This window comes from Hippopotamus amphibius, chromosome 3, assembly GCF_030028045.1.
Source record: "Hippopotamus amphibius kiboko isolate mHipAmp2 chromosome 3, mHipAmp2.hap2, whole genome shotgun sequence".
Classification (NCBI taxonomy): domain Eukaryota; kingdom Metazoa; phylum Chordata; class Mammalia; order Artiodactyla; family Hippopotamidae; genus Hippopotamus; species Hippopotamus amphibius.
The window spans coordinates 174117443-174133022 of NC_080188.1; the positions used below are offsets into that span (position 1 = coordinate 174117443).

Below are 15580 nucleotides of genomic sequence, written 5' to 3' on the forward strand. Positions count from 1 at the left end.
CATGATTTTTAATTGTTACTCCTCTCTCTGCTCCTTTAGTGATTCCTCTTTCCTTGTGTGTTTGATCTTTGGCATTATATCTAAACTGTTTCCTGTGTTCAAGATTTTCAAGACTCTAGAACAATACTACTTGTCCAATCTTATTTGTTTTTTGTTTTTTTTTTTAGCACAGAACATCTATTAGGAAAGTTTCTTCATTGCCCCATACTATTCCTATTTTTACCTTTGAACTTGTGCTCATGTTGTTCCTTATATATCTGTATTGCCTTGTCCTCTCTCTCCCATTTATCTGAATCCCCTCATCCTGTCACTGTCTAACCCTTACTTTTCTATCCTTCTCTTAACCATTTCATCCCTTTGGTTTCTGGTTTCTCACAGGCACTGATGCACCTATGGAATGCACTATACCAGGGGTCATTCAAGTGTATTTTTCTGTAAGGTTGTACTTCATTAGTGTTGCCTTAGTTATATTTCTTGCTTCTACTTTGAGAGCAAAAATTATCAACACTAGCAACTGCCATAATAAAAAAGCTACTCCATTTTCTAGGAAAGAGCTATAGTTAAGATAAAATTTAAGTCATAATCTGGAGAGCCTACATTGTGCTTTTAATCAGTTTTATAAGATCATAAATCTGGTGATGAAAATAATACAGTAGTACAGTCATACTTGAGAAAACTGCCCTTTAATTGTAAAGAAATTTAGGTTATAGTGTCTTATTAAGAATAGCTGCCACTTATTTGTTTGGTGCCTAAAATATGCCAGTTGTTTTGGGTGTTTGTTTGGTTTGGTTTGGTTTGGTTAGGTATGTTACTGTGTTTTCTTTGAGTCTTTGTAAAAATTCTGTGAAATACTTAACATTATCTGTTTTATAATTTGAGAAATTGAGTTTCTAAGAGGGTTGAACAGTTCCATGGCAGAACCAAAATGCAGGTCCAGTTCTCCTTATCTTAAATTAATTGCTGTTTCTACTGCATTACATAGTATTCCTAAAATAGTACAGAACTCTTGGAACAGCTTTGCCAGAGTACTCTGAAAGAATTTTGCAAATAGTGCCCTTAGAAATGCACAGTTCCATGCTCAGAGGCCCTCCTTTATATTAACCAGCAATAAAGAATCATTTTCTCTGTCAGATATGCCATTACAAGCATGTTGTTCTCAAGCGCTATTCAGGGGAGCTTCCAAGCTCAAGTGGTATTGATATGTGAGGGAAGTTGTCTGGTGTGGCAAGGAAAATTAAGTTCATTAGGACTGCTTGGTGAGAAGGGGAAGACTTTGGAAAGATTTGGAATGAAGGAAAGATGGTGAAAATGATACGATATTTTTGTATATCTGTTCTCTTTCCCCTGTACATGTTTTTTACAACCTTTTCTCCCTACGAGTAAGGATCATTTTGAGTTTGTATGCTAAGTCTACTTTTTAAATCGTTCTTTTTCTGTTCTCTGAATCATGTTTGTTTTGTTTTGTTTTTTGTTTTCCTGTAGCTTATTTGAATGCATTAAAGTGTATTTAAATGAGGATTTGATGAAGTCAGGAAGTTGGTATAGAAAAGACTGGATAACAAAGCCTTCTTAATAATGAAGCATAGCAGAAATGGAACCTGCAGAAACCAACCATGTGGACAAATGAGAAAATGTTGTTTGTCTACAAATTGCAGTGATCCTACATTAACATGGAGGTCTCTGTCTGACTTGGGACAGCTGGCTAAGTCTGATCGTTCCCCTCCATACAGCCTTTAAAACCAGCACTCCAAGAACTGCTTTCCTTGCCATTTTGTTTGCTATCTCTGCTGATTAAGTGTACTAGATTATTAATAGACTACCAGGTGAGACTACTTCTGCATCCATCTTAACAAGTTTTTGAGGTATAATACCATTTTTAAAAAATAGATATTATTTTGTTTGATTAAGGAAACTATAACCAGGAAGTAGAATGAACACAAATGTTGTTTTCTTGAGGGACCACAGTGGCTTAACTAATCCAGAGTTATCAGCAAAGGTCAGTCAGTATTTGAGATATGAAGAAGCTGTTCAGAGTTAACGTCCATGAATTATTAAGCATTGACTTGTCATTAAGAAAGTGATTTTTCCAAAATATAGTTTATGTAATCTTTTAGTCTATGACCAGATTTCAGGAATGACTGTTCCTGAGGAAAAGCTTGCTACTAAGTATTAACCTAGTACTAAACTTGAAATCTTAGTTTTTCATTGTGTATGTTCTGCAGTAAGTTGTGGGGAAGCATACAGGAACAGGGGAAGGAGCAGCTGTGGCATTTCTAATGCACTGAGGTGTGATATACAGCATCAGGGTATGCAAGCCACTGCTGGGTTTATTTATAATTAATTCTGTGACAATTCTTGTTTGTGGTTCTGAAATCCCAGATTTCTTATTCTGACCGGTTATTGCATTAGACCATAGTTGAATAAGTAGTCTTATTTTTCTAGGCTCTTTTAGAAGTCCTTAGTCTGCTCTGATCTTCATTTTAATGAACCATTTCATGATTTTTTTACTCATATTATTTTTTCTCTGTTTCTTTGGATGATCAACTCAAATCTAGATTCAAGACCTTTCACTAAAATGACCTGTGACTAAGAATCATTAACACAAATATTATTCAGGTCTAATTCAAAAGGGAGAAGAATGCCTTATGACTGAACGTGTCTCAACATATGTTTACAAATATATTTGAGACATGTCCCCCCATTCTTTTTTTTTTAATCTTTATTGGAGTATAATTGCTTTACAGTATTGTGTCAGTTTTTGCTATACAACAAAGTGAAAGAGCCACCTGTATATATATATCCCATCCCTCTTGAGCCTCCCTCCCAACCTCCCTATCACACCCCTTTAAGTCTTCACAAAGCATCAAGCTGGTCTCCCTGGGCTCTGTAGCAGCTTACCACTAGCCATCTATTTTACATTTGGTAGTGTGTATATGTCGATGCTACTCTCTCACTACGTTCCAGCTTCCCCTCACCCCGGTGTCCTCAAGTCTGTTCTCTACATCTGCGTCTCTATTCCTACCCTGCCACTAGGTTCATCAGTACCATTTTTCTAGATTCCGTATATATGTGTTAGCATACAGTATTAGTTTTTCTCTTTCTGGCTTCACTCTGTATGACAGATTCTAGGTCCATCCACCTCACTATGAATAGCTCAATTTCATTCCTTTTAATGGCTGAGAAATATTCCATTGTATATATATATATACCACATCTTCTTTATCCATTCATCTGTTGATGGGCATTTAGGTTGCTTCCATGTCCTGGCTATTATAAATAATGCTGCAATGAACATTGGGGTACATGTGTCTTTTTGAATTATGGTGTCTCCAGGTATATGCCCAGTAGTGGGATTGCTGGGTCATATGGTAGTTCTATTTTTAGTTTTTTGAGGAACGTGCATACTGTTTTCCATAGTGGCTGTACCAATTTACATTGCCACCAATAGTGGAGGAGAGTTCCCTTTTCTCCGCACCCTCTCCAACATTTATCTTTTCTAAATTTTTTGATGATGGCCATTCTGACTGGTGTGAGATGATACCTCATTGTGGTTTTGATTTGCATTTCTCTAATGATTAATGATGTTGAGCATCTTTTCATGTGTCTGCTGGCCATCAGTATGTCTTCCTTGGAGAAATGTCTATTTAGGTCTTCTGCCCATTTTGGGATTGGGTTGTTAATTTCTTTGATATTGAGCTGCATGAGTTGCTTGTGTATTTTGGAGATTAATCATTTGTCAGTTGCTTCATTTACAAATATTTTCTCCCATTCTGAGAGTTGCCTTTTTGTCTTTATGGTTCCCTTTGCTGTGCAGAAGAACACTCTATGACATAAATCATAGTAAGATCCTTCTTGACCCACCTCCCAGAATAATGGAAATAAAAACAAAAATAAACAAATGAGACCTAATGAAACAAAAGCTTTTACACAGCAGAGGAAACCCACCACTCTTTATTTACTTTCTAGGATGTCTCAACCAAGGCCAAGAAATGTAGTACTTTACCTTGTGTTCTTAAATCCTCTGCAGTGCCCCCTATCATTTTGTGTCTACTTGCCACCATGTTCTTTGTTTCTTCTTCCATGTAACTACATGTGTGTCCATGTCCTTTCCTGCTGCATTTTATATGCCCGTTAAGACTATTTCCTCTACAGACTCTGTGAAATCTAGTAGTTGACAGCTGGCTTCTACTCAAACCAGGTGTATGTGAATATAAGAATCAAGTGATCCTCATATATAACAAATCAAAGCTGATCATGTTAATTAAAGATGGACTTATTTGAAGTAAACAGAAGTATTTTGTACACTGCACTAAAAGCTTCATTTATATATGCTTCTTTTCTATTTGAGAATTTTTGGAAGCTTAGACTTGGATCCTACAATATAAATTTTAAATCCCATTATAAGATGGATATTTACCATGTCTATACTGTTATGCTTAAAGATTGGATGGAACTATAACTACTTTTATGTCCAAGGATATGCTAAAAACAGAGACAATCAGATATGTAATGGTATAGCTGTACAATTTTTTTATGATAGATTGGTGTCTCTACCTGTTGTTAATTTTTTTTATTGACATATAGTTGACTTACAGTATTATATTGGTTTCAGATGTTCAACATAGTGATTTGATACTTTCATACATTATGAAATGATCACCATAAGTCTAGTTAACATCTGTCACATACAAAGTTATTACAGTATTATTGATTATATTCCTGTGTTGAATAATACATTCCCATGACTCATTTATTTTATAACTGCAAGTTTGTACCTCTTAATCTCCCTCACCTGTTTCACTCATACCCCAACCCTCCCCTCTGGCAATCACCAGTTTGTTCTTTGTGTCTGTTTTAGTCTGTTTCTGTTTTGTTATGTTTGTTCCTTTGTTTTGTTTTTTAGATTCCACATATAAGTGAAATCATATAGTATTTATCTTTCTCTGTCTGACTTATTTTACTTAGCATAATACCCTCTAGCTCCATCCATGTTGTCACAAAGGCAAGATTTCATCCTTCTTTATGGCTGAGTTATATCCCATTGTGTGTGTGTGTGTGTGTGTGTGTGTGTGTGTGTATGCATGCCACATCTTCTTTATCCATTCATCTATTGATGGGCACTTAGGTTGCTTCCATATCTTGGCTATTGTATATAATACTACAGTAAACACAGGGGTTTTTTGTGTTCACTGTTTTGTGTTAATATCTTTTCAAATTAGTCTTTTTGTGTCTTTTGGGAAAATACTTAAGAAGTGGAATTGCTGGATCATATGGTAGTTAAATTGTTAATTTTTCTGAGGAACCTCCATTCTGTTTTCCATAGTGGCTAGACGAATTTACATTTTCATCAACGGTGCAGGAGGGTTCCCTTTTCTCCACATCCTTGCCAACAATTGTTATTTGTTCTCTTTTTAATAATAGCTATTCTGACAGGTGAGAGGTGATATTTCACTTTGGTTTTTATTTGTATTTTCCTGATGACTAGTGATTGTATCTTTTTATGTATCTATTTGCCATTTTTATGTCATCTTTGGAAAAATGTAAGTTCAGATGTGCTGCCCATTTTTTAATCAGGTTGTTTGGTATTTTTTGATGTTGAGTTGTATTAGTTCTTTGTATATTTTGGATATTAACCCCTTATCAGATATATAATCTTACAAATATCTTCTTCCATTCAATAGGCTGCCTCTTTGTTTTGTTGATAGTTTCCATCACTATGCAAAAGCTTTTTAGTTGGGTATAGTTCCATGTATTTACTTTTGCTTTTCTTTCCCTCATTGAGGGGACATATCCAAAAAAATATTGCTAAGACTAATATCAAAGAGCATACTGTCTATGTTTTCTTCCACAAGTTTTCTGGTTTTAGGTCTTACATTTAAGTCTTTAATCCATTTTGAGTGTATGATGTGAGAAAACTGTCCAGTTTGACTTTTTTGCATTTAGTTGTTCAGTTTTTTCAACACTGTTTATTGAAGAGGTTTTCTTTTCCCCATCGTATATTCTTCCCTCCTTTGTCATAGTGTAATTGACCATAGACGTGTGGGTTTATTTCTGGGCTCTCTATTCTGTTCCATTGATCTATACCTGTTTTTATGCCAGGACCATATTGTTTTGATCATTGTAACTTTATAGCGTAGTTTGAAATCAGGGAGCATGATATCCCTAGCTTTTGTTCTTCTTTCTCAAGTTTGTTTTGGAGTCTTTTGTGTTTCCATACAAATTTTAGAAGTTTTTGTTCTAGTTTTGTGAAAAATGCCATTGGTATTTTGATATGGATTGCATTGAATCTGTAGATTGCCTTGGGGTGATATGATCATTTTAACAATATTCTTCTAATCAGTGAGCATGGTATATTTTTCCATTTGTTTGTATCATCTTCAGTTTCTTTTATCAGTGTCTTATAGTTTTCCAAATACAGGGTTTTTTATTTTTTTGTTTTTTTTACCTCCTTAGTTAGATTTATTCCTAAGTATTTTGTTCTTTTTGATACAATTATAAATGGAATTTTCTTAATTTCTCTTTCTGATAGTTTATTATTTTTATGTTGTGTTTGTACATATTAATTTCGTATTCTGCAACTTTACTGAATTCATTTATTCTAATGTTTTCTTTTGGGTTTTGTTTTTTTTTGGCGGTATCTTTAGAATTTTCTATGTATAATATCATGTTATCTGCAAACAGTGACAGTTTTACTTCTTTTTTTCCAGTTTATATTCCTTTTGCTTCTTTTTCTTGTCTGATTGCTGTGGCTAGGATTTCCAATACTATGTTGGATTAAAGAGGCAAGAGTGGGCATCCTTGTCTTATTCCTGATCTTAGAGGAAAAGTTTTCAGTTTTTCACCATTGAGTAGGATGTTGGCTGTAGGTTTGTCATATTCTGGCCTGTATTATGTTGAGATATGTTCCCTCTATACCCACTTTGTTGAGTGTTTTTAAGGTAAATGAACGGTGAATTTTGTTAAAAGCTTTTTCTGCATCTATGGAGATAATCATATGATTTTTATTCTTCAGTATGTTTATGTGTTGTGCACATTGACTGATTTGCAGGTATTGAGCCATCCTTGTATCCTTGGGATAAATCCCACTTGTTCTTGGTATATGATCCTTTTAATGTATTGTTGAATTCTGTTTGTTAATATTTTATCAAGGATTTTTGCAGCTGTGTTCATCAATGATACTAGCCTGTAATTTTCTTTTTTTTGTGATACCTTTGTCTGGTTTTGGTTTCAGGGTGATGCTGGCCTTATAGAATGCATTCAGAAGCATTCCTTCCTCTTCTGTTTTTTAGAATAGTTTGAGAAGGATAGGCATTGATTCTTCTTTAAATGTTTGGTAGAATTCACATGTGAATCCATCTGGCCCTGGACTTTTGTTTGTTGGGAATTTTCTTTATTATTGATTCAATTTCATTACTGGTAATTGGTCTCTTTGTATTTGGTATTTCTTTCTGATTCAGTCTTGGGAGATTGTACATTTCTAGGAATTTATCCATTTATTCTAGGTTGTTCATTTTATTGGCATATAATTGTTCATAGTAATTTTTTATGATCCTATTTCTTTAGTATTGGTTGTAACTTCTCTTTCATTTCTGTTTTTATTTATTTGGGCCCTTTTTCTTTTTCACTTGATGAGTCTGGCAAAAGTCTTTAAAATATTTTTGATAACCACCGCTGAAAGCAGTATGTGTTATGTATGTTCTAATTGTGAGTACAAGTTCCTTTGGATACCAAATAAAAGATTATGTCTTAACAGAAAGCAAGTAAGATGGGGGCAGGGAGAAAATCTGATAATCTGGTGATTCTGGGATAGGTAGGTAGGTAGGTCATTCCTTCCTTAATGTGTGTGTGTTTCTGTCTACACATACATATCTTTCCAAATGAACACTTAGACATAATTTTTTTACTACTTTGAAGTTTGAATAAGTTCTTGCTATATTAAGTTAGACTTTCAAATGGCAAAACATCTTAGAAGAAACCCTACAAAGAAATTATACTCACTAGACCAATCTGTATATGTGTGTATGGCCATATTCCCAGAGAGAGAAGCAGGTTATACCAGATTATGTTTAATGAATGATGATTTTCACATTTATTTGGTAGAGACAGATTCCAGTGGTAAAATTTAGTGGGCTCTCATTTTGTGTTTATATTCATGATCACCTTAGACTCTTTTACCTTTAGATAAAATTTGAATTTCATATGCGCTTATGTCTTCTGTCTGACTAATGCTGCTCTTTCTTAAATCTAGTCATGCAATATAGGAGATATCCAGCACCTAGAACACCATCTGTTTGCCATAAAAATATCTGGCCCACCTTGTCTTAGAATGATCGTAAAAAAATCTTCAACATGGAATATTTTCATTATTTAGGAAACTCTTATTTATAAAGCTTAAGAATTTTAGAATTGAAAATATAATTAGCCAGCAAGTCTAGAAGTTCTTTTGATTAGCAGTATAAATCATTTCCTCCCGTTAGGTAAGTCAGTTATAAAAGTAGGTATTTCTTTGAATGAATCAAAAAGAGTTGAAGTGTGATGAAGGTGATGAAAATAATGACCCATTATTCTGTTAATCATAGATTATGACTATATATTTCTATTCATAATAGTCTTCATAGTTTGGGATTATAAAGGGACCCAGTAACTTCCTAAGCAAGGATACCAGTGGGGAGAAAAGAGAAGATTTGTGTTTAACTAGGTAATCTTGAAAAAGTGTGCGCTTGTGATGAAGAAACTTGTCTCCGAGATCTTAAATTGGGTTGGAGAGGTGGGTATTAGCCTGCCATAGCCACTATATATACTGACTATAGTATACTCCCTTCCACCTTATTTCTATGGCCAAGTCCTTTTCTCTAATGATATTACTTGAAATCATACTTATGGGGAGATATATAAAAAACCAAATTCATCATATAATAAAGCTTTTAGGAGTCTAGGTATATGAAACTTGAGATGTAATATCCATATATAATGTCTGAGAGCTGAGGTTCTCCTATGCATATCAAATGCTCACCTAAGACCCTTTTCTCCTTCCCTTCTGAATTTGTAAATTCAGATCAGGGCCAGTCATGTGATAAACTTACTGAATCAATATGCTAAAAACCATCAATTGTTGTATTTTATCAGTCTCCATATGTTGATCACGGCTTTGCTATTCCACAGTTATGTGTATGGCTTTGGACAGATTATTAAGTCCCTTTAAGACCATGTTTTTTCTTTGTAAATTAAGCATAAAAATAGCATCTTTATCTTCCTCAATGGATTGGTATGTGGATTAAGTGAAATAATTTATGTAGTCCTTAACACAGTAACTGGCCTGTAGTTCTCAACAAATAGTTATGTGATGATGATAGAGGTTTGTTTTTCATTTTGTTTTTTTGTTTGTTTGTTTTGTTTGTTTTTTAACTGTCTCTGTAAGACAGTAAAATGAGACAATGAGACAGTAGTAAAATGAGAACCTTAGATTCTAGGATCACAAATTTTATTTATTGTCTGTCTTAAAAATACAATTCAAACAACTAATTCACTCAATTTTGGATCCTTTAATGAATGCAGGAAGGCTGACTGTAACATTTTAGTTTAAAGAGCAGGACCTCTTATTGATAGATTGTGGTTTTGTATTCATTCTCTCTTAGACATATTTACATGTATTTTTACTAAGTCATTTCTGAAAAACCACATGCTGAAAGAAAGGTCAGGGACAAAAAGAAACTGTTTGTCTTAGCCATGGCATTTATTTAAAAGCCATTGGAGATCATCTTGGAACCAATGTTTGAATATCTTTGTGTGAGCTCCCACGTGCTGCCCATGTGCAGCATAGATGTATGTCTATATTAAGGTAAATGACCACTCTGGGCAAATTGGGGGACTCTCCTGATAAATCAGATCCAGACGGAAGTGAAATGCCTGTAACTCCGAGGTCCAAAAACAATAGAAGCTTGATAAAAGAGAACCTTTATAAGTGGTTTTAATAGAAGAATGGTTCTGCCTGTCAGGAAATCCACTATAGCTCAGTAAGGTGAAGCAAAAAAATGTTAGTACTTTAATTGAGTATTTTCTCTCTTTGTATTTAAATCAGAGGATACCATAGGGAAGTACATAAAGGCTTTGGGATGGTTTGAAGGAAGTGTAAAGAAGTGGAAAAATTGGACAGTTGAATAGTATCACTTAACAGAACATTGATGGAAGAAAAGCTAAGAATCTCTGCATATTGTATTTGCATTTCGTCTCAAGGGAGAGGAAGAAGATGTTCATAAGACAACTGTAGGTCATACATAAACAGAAAAGCTTAAAGGGCAAATTCATTTGGAAGTGTTCTGTGGCTGTAGGATCCTGAATGAAAATCAGATTCAGCTGCACACAGTCCATGAACTCCTACGTGAGGAGAAAAGCCATTTTAATTTTCAAGATGCATTTTGAATACAAATATTACTAACCTCTCACCCCACCTCAAAGAAAGAAATAAAAGGAGGCAAAAGGCCCTACTTTTATTTTTGTGTTTATAACCTTGGTATGAAAAGAGCTTGAAGTGTGGTCTTCTATTTGCAGTGACACTGCAGTCATACTCCAAATTAACGCTCCTTTTTGGCAGTGAGAAAACAAGATATCTGTGTTCCTAAGAAAGAGAACACCAAATAAGACAAGAGCTGCTGTAGAGAGAATATTAAGGAATTAACAGATATAATGTAGATTGTTATGTAACAGATATAATGTGGTTGTTATTGTTTGAAGCCTAGTTATCTAAAATTTTTATATACTTCTTTCTTTCTTCATATATTTAATATTCTTCTAACTTCTGTCTTAGGGTAGTGTTCTGATTCATATTACTGGAGCCAGGTTGCCAGGTTTCCTTCCTCTCACCTCTAAATATTAGCTTTGAGGCTTTGGGCAAGTTACTCACCTTTTTGTGCCTCAGTTTCCTCTTCTATGAAATCAGAATAATGGTATCTTCTACATAATATTGTGGGATAAAATTAGAAAATATTTAGAAAGTATCGCGATAGGTGGGAAACTCAGGGGAAATGATTAATCGATAAATAATAAATGTTGCTCTCATCTTCAATATTTTATACATTAATCGACATAGCTAGATAACTACTTGTTTTTAATTAATCAGATATTAATTTTGCAATATAGAAACTATATTGTCTGCATTTAGATGGTTTATAACCTAGTAAACACAAATATTTATAAACAAATAACTATGATATAAGCCTGAATGAAAGAAATCCTTACAAGAGAATTATCCCTGAAAATATTGGCCCTAGAGAGGAGAGATTACTTCTAAGTGAGAGAATTATAAAAGACTTCATGAAGATATTGGCTTTTGTGCTGGTCTTCATAAATACAAAAAGAGTTTCAGAAGGCTTAAGACATTGAAAGGATATATCTGGACAGAAGACCATAAAACAGCCTCTGGTTACTACCAACCAAGCATTATATAATGTGTTATCTTAACTCAAAATCATCACTATAAATCTTTTAAGTTATATACTTTTGGTGTCTGTTTACAAGTGAAATTGAGGTTCAGAGAGATTAACTGATTTACCGAAGACAAGACAACTAAATAAGGAGTAGTAGAGTTGAAATTTGAATTTAGGTCTACCTTACTCCAAAACCCATGCTCTTTATGTTACATTGCCTTCAGGTTGAAGGAAAGTGTGAGCAAAGGTATGGATGAGGGAAACTGTAATAGATCTGTAGGAAACTTTTAATAAAGTAGTACATATAAGAAGATAGGATAGAAACTCTATTGGGGAATGAGGCTGGAGAGGTACCAGAGTATACAATCTGGAATGCCATACAGAAAAAGAAGTTTGGGCTCTCTTCTGTAGGGATTAGTAAACTGCTGAAGCCCACTGTACAGGGAGATGAGATTATCACATGAGAATATTTTCATAGCAGTATATAGAGTGCATAATAGTGAGAGAAGACTGGAAGTAGAGAGTTAGGTTATTAAATAATCAGTATTTTTTCTGTATTCAGTTTCCTTTTAAAAAATGTTGACGTCACATATTATAAACGTGTATTTAAACGTATTTCAATATATTCACTTCAAAAAACTCTTTTGAACTATTTTAAGGATATAATTATTATCTCCCGCCTACTGGCACCCAACTTAAATTTTTTATTTTTAATTTTTTTACTTTTTCCAAGGATTTCAATTTCTGAACTTAATACATGCAAACTGAAGAGTTTTGTTAAGGGGTATGATTAAGGATGATGCTAGGGCCTGGGGGTGGGGTCAGGGTTTGAGACATCACTGAGGGAACAGAACACCAAGAGTAAAAGATAATCCTATCTTTTCCTTGCCACTGACTCCTTGTTATCCATGAGTAAAATCCTGACTCTGGTATGAGAAAGTTAGTTTGCATGTTTACCCCAACCTGTTATTCCTATCTCATCAACTAATACACAGGCTGATTGACAATTTCTCATCATCCCAAAGCACCATTTTCTTTCAAACTCATGGTATTTCCATGACCTTGTCCCTTTGCCTAAAATATCCTCCATCTTTTCTCTTGAGAAATTTCAACTATTACTCTTCCATGTTCCATTTGTGGCCTTGTCTATGAAACCTCTCTTATCTCTCCCACTTTCCTTCTTGCTTCCTCAGTTACCCTTTGAACTCTATGTATCTTATACCATAATAATACATGTAGTTTTTTGTTTAAAAGTCTATTTCCCCTTCTATTCTATAACCTCAAGATCAGACATCACGTTTTATTCATCTTCAGTACTCCAGTACCCAGCACAATACCTGGCATATAATATCTACTCTAATGATGATAAATGGATGGATAATGGTAGAAGAGTTTAAATGGCATAAAATTAATAAACTTTATGGTGAAGCCACTATCATATCCTGAAAGTGCTAGGATAATGGACATTTATTCTCTCTGTAGAAGCAATTTGGTGAGTTACCTTATTACCTTGGAGATAAGGGAAAGTGTTTCCCAGAAGCTTCTGTCAAAGCTAAGTTCTAAAGGCAGAGTTAGCTCCAGGGACTTGTGCAAAGGTCCTTGATGCTGCAGTTTTGACCATTGGATGGAGCTGCTTCTGAGGTCACTAATAGCATCTAATGCCCAAATCTAATAACCTATTATTATTAAACAATCTTTTCATCTTCTCATGATTTTTGACAGTTTTGACTACCTTCTCTTTTCTTTCTTTAAGCTCTTTATTGGAATATAATTGCTTTAGACTCTTGTACCAGCTTTTGAGGCACACCAAAGTGAATCAGCTGTATTTATACATATACGCCCACATCCCCTCCCTCCCGCGACTCCTCCCGCTCTCCCTGTCCTGGTCCCCTAAGGCATCATCCATCATCGAGTTGATCTCCCTATGTTATACAGCAAATTCCCACTAGCTATCTATTTTACAGTTGGTAGTGTATATATATCTATGCTACTCTCTCACTTCGTCCCAGCTTCCCCTTTCCACCCCACCCCCCTGACCCCATGTCCTCCAGTCCATTCTCTGCATCTGCATCCTTATTCTTGCCCTGTCACTGGGTTCATCAGGACCTTTTTTTTTTTTTCTCAGATTCCATATATATGAGTTACCATGTGGTATTTGTTTTTCTCTTTCTGGCTTACTTCACTCTATATGACAGACTCTAGGTCTATCCACCTCATTACATATAGCTCCATTTCATTCCTTTTTATGGCTGAGTAATATTCCATTATATATATATGCCACATCTTCTTTATCCATTCATTTGTTGATGGGTATTTAGGTTGCTTCCATGTCCTGGCTATTGTTAATAGTGCTGCAATGAACATTATGGTACATGTTTCTTTTGGGATTATGGCTTTCTATGGGTATATGCCCAGTAATGGGATTCCTGGATCATATGGTAGTTCTGTTTTTAGTTTTTTAAGGGACCTCCAAACTGTTTTCCATAGTGGCTGTACCAACTTACATTCCCACCAACAGTGCAGGAGAGTTCCCTTTTCTCCACACCCTCTCCAACATTTATTGTTTCTAAATTTTGTGATGATGGCCATTCTGACCGGTGTGAGGTGATATCTCATTGTGGCTTTGACTTGCATTTCTCTAATGATTAGTGATGTTAAGCATCTTTTCATGTGTTTGTTGGCCATCTGTATGTCTTCTTTGGAGAAATGTCTATTTAGGTCTTCTGCCCATTTTTGGATTGGGTTGTTAGTTTTTTTGATATTGAGCTGCATGAGTTGCTTGTGTATTTTGGAGATTAATCCTTTGTCCTTTGCTTCTTTGGCAACTATTTTCTTCCATTCTGAGGGTTGTCTTCTTGTCTTGTTTATGGTTTCTTTCACTGTGCAAAAGCTTTTAAGTCACCATTATTATTCAGCATAGTTTTGGAAACTTTAGCCACAGCAATCAGTAAAGAAAATGAAATAAAAGGAATCCAAATTGGAAAAGAAGAAGTAAAATTGTCACTCTTTGCAGATGACATGATATTATACATAGAAAACCCTAAAGATGCTACCAGAAAATTGCTAACACTAATCAATGAATTTAGTAAAGTAGCAGGATACAAAATTAATGTGCAGAAATCTCTTGCATTCCTATACACTAACAACGGGAGAGCAGAAAGAGAAATTAAGGAAGCTTCCATTTACCATTGCAACAAAAAGAATAAAATACCAGGAATAAACCTGCCTAAGGAGGCAAAAGACCTGCATGCAGAAAACTGTAAGACACTGATGAAAGAAATCAAAGACGAACAAACAGATGGAGAGACATACCATGTTCTTAGATTGGAAGAATCAACATTATGAAAATGTACTACCCAAAGCAATTTACAGATTCAATGCAATCCCTATCAAATTACCAACGGCATTTTTCACAGAACTAGAACAAGAAATCTTACAATTTGTATGGAAACACAAAAGACCCCGAATAGCCAAAGCAATGTTGAGAAGGAAAAATGGAGTTGGTGGAATTAGGCTTCCTGACTTCAAACTGTACTACGAGGCCACAGTGATCAAGACAGTATGGTATTGGCACAAAAATAGAAAGGAAGATCAATGGAACAAAAGAGAGAACTCAGAGGTAAACCCAAGCAGATATGGGCACCTTATCTTTGACAAAGGAGGCAAGAATATACAATGGGAAAAAGGCAGCCTCTTCAATAAGTGGTGCTGGGAAAATTGGACAGAAACATGTGAAAGAATGAAATTAGAACACTTCCTAACACCATACACAAAAATAAACTGAAAATGGATTAAAGGCCTAAATGTAAGACCAGACACTATCAAACTCCTAGAGGAAAACATAGACAGAACACTCTATGACATACAAGAAAGCAAGATCCTTTTTGACCCACCTCCTAGAATAATGGAAATAAAATCAAGAATAAACAAATGGGACCTAATACCTTCTCTTTTTTAAAAAGAACTTTCCCTTACTTAAAAACAATGACTTATAAGATGCGTTCTATATGCCGAATACTTATATATGTGCCTCATTTAATCATAACAACTCACTTAGCTCACTTTTTCTCCCCTTCCCTTCCCTCGTCCCTTTTCTCTCTTCCCTTGTCCTCTTCTGTCTTCCTCTTCCCTCTTTCCTCCTCCTTTTCCTTTCCCCT

At 34.9% G+C, this 15580-nt stretch overlaps 1 protein-coding gene and 1 non-coding gene across 6 annotated transcripts in view; both read left to right on the forward strand.

Moving 5' to 3' along the window:
- COP1 (COP1 E3 ubiquitin ligase) overlaps window positions 1–15580 on the forward strand; it is a 238793-nt gene that overhangs the window by 205493 nt on the left and 17720 nt on the right. The gene's annotated exons all lie outside the window — the stretch shown is intronic.
- LOC130850631 (small Cajal body-specific RNA 3) lies at window positions 1591–1731 on the forward strand. The gene has a single exon (XR_009052990.1). It is a non-coding gene; the product is annotated as a small Cajal body-specific RNA 3 (non-coding RNA).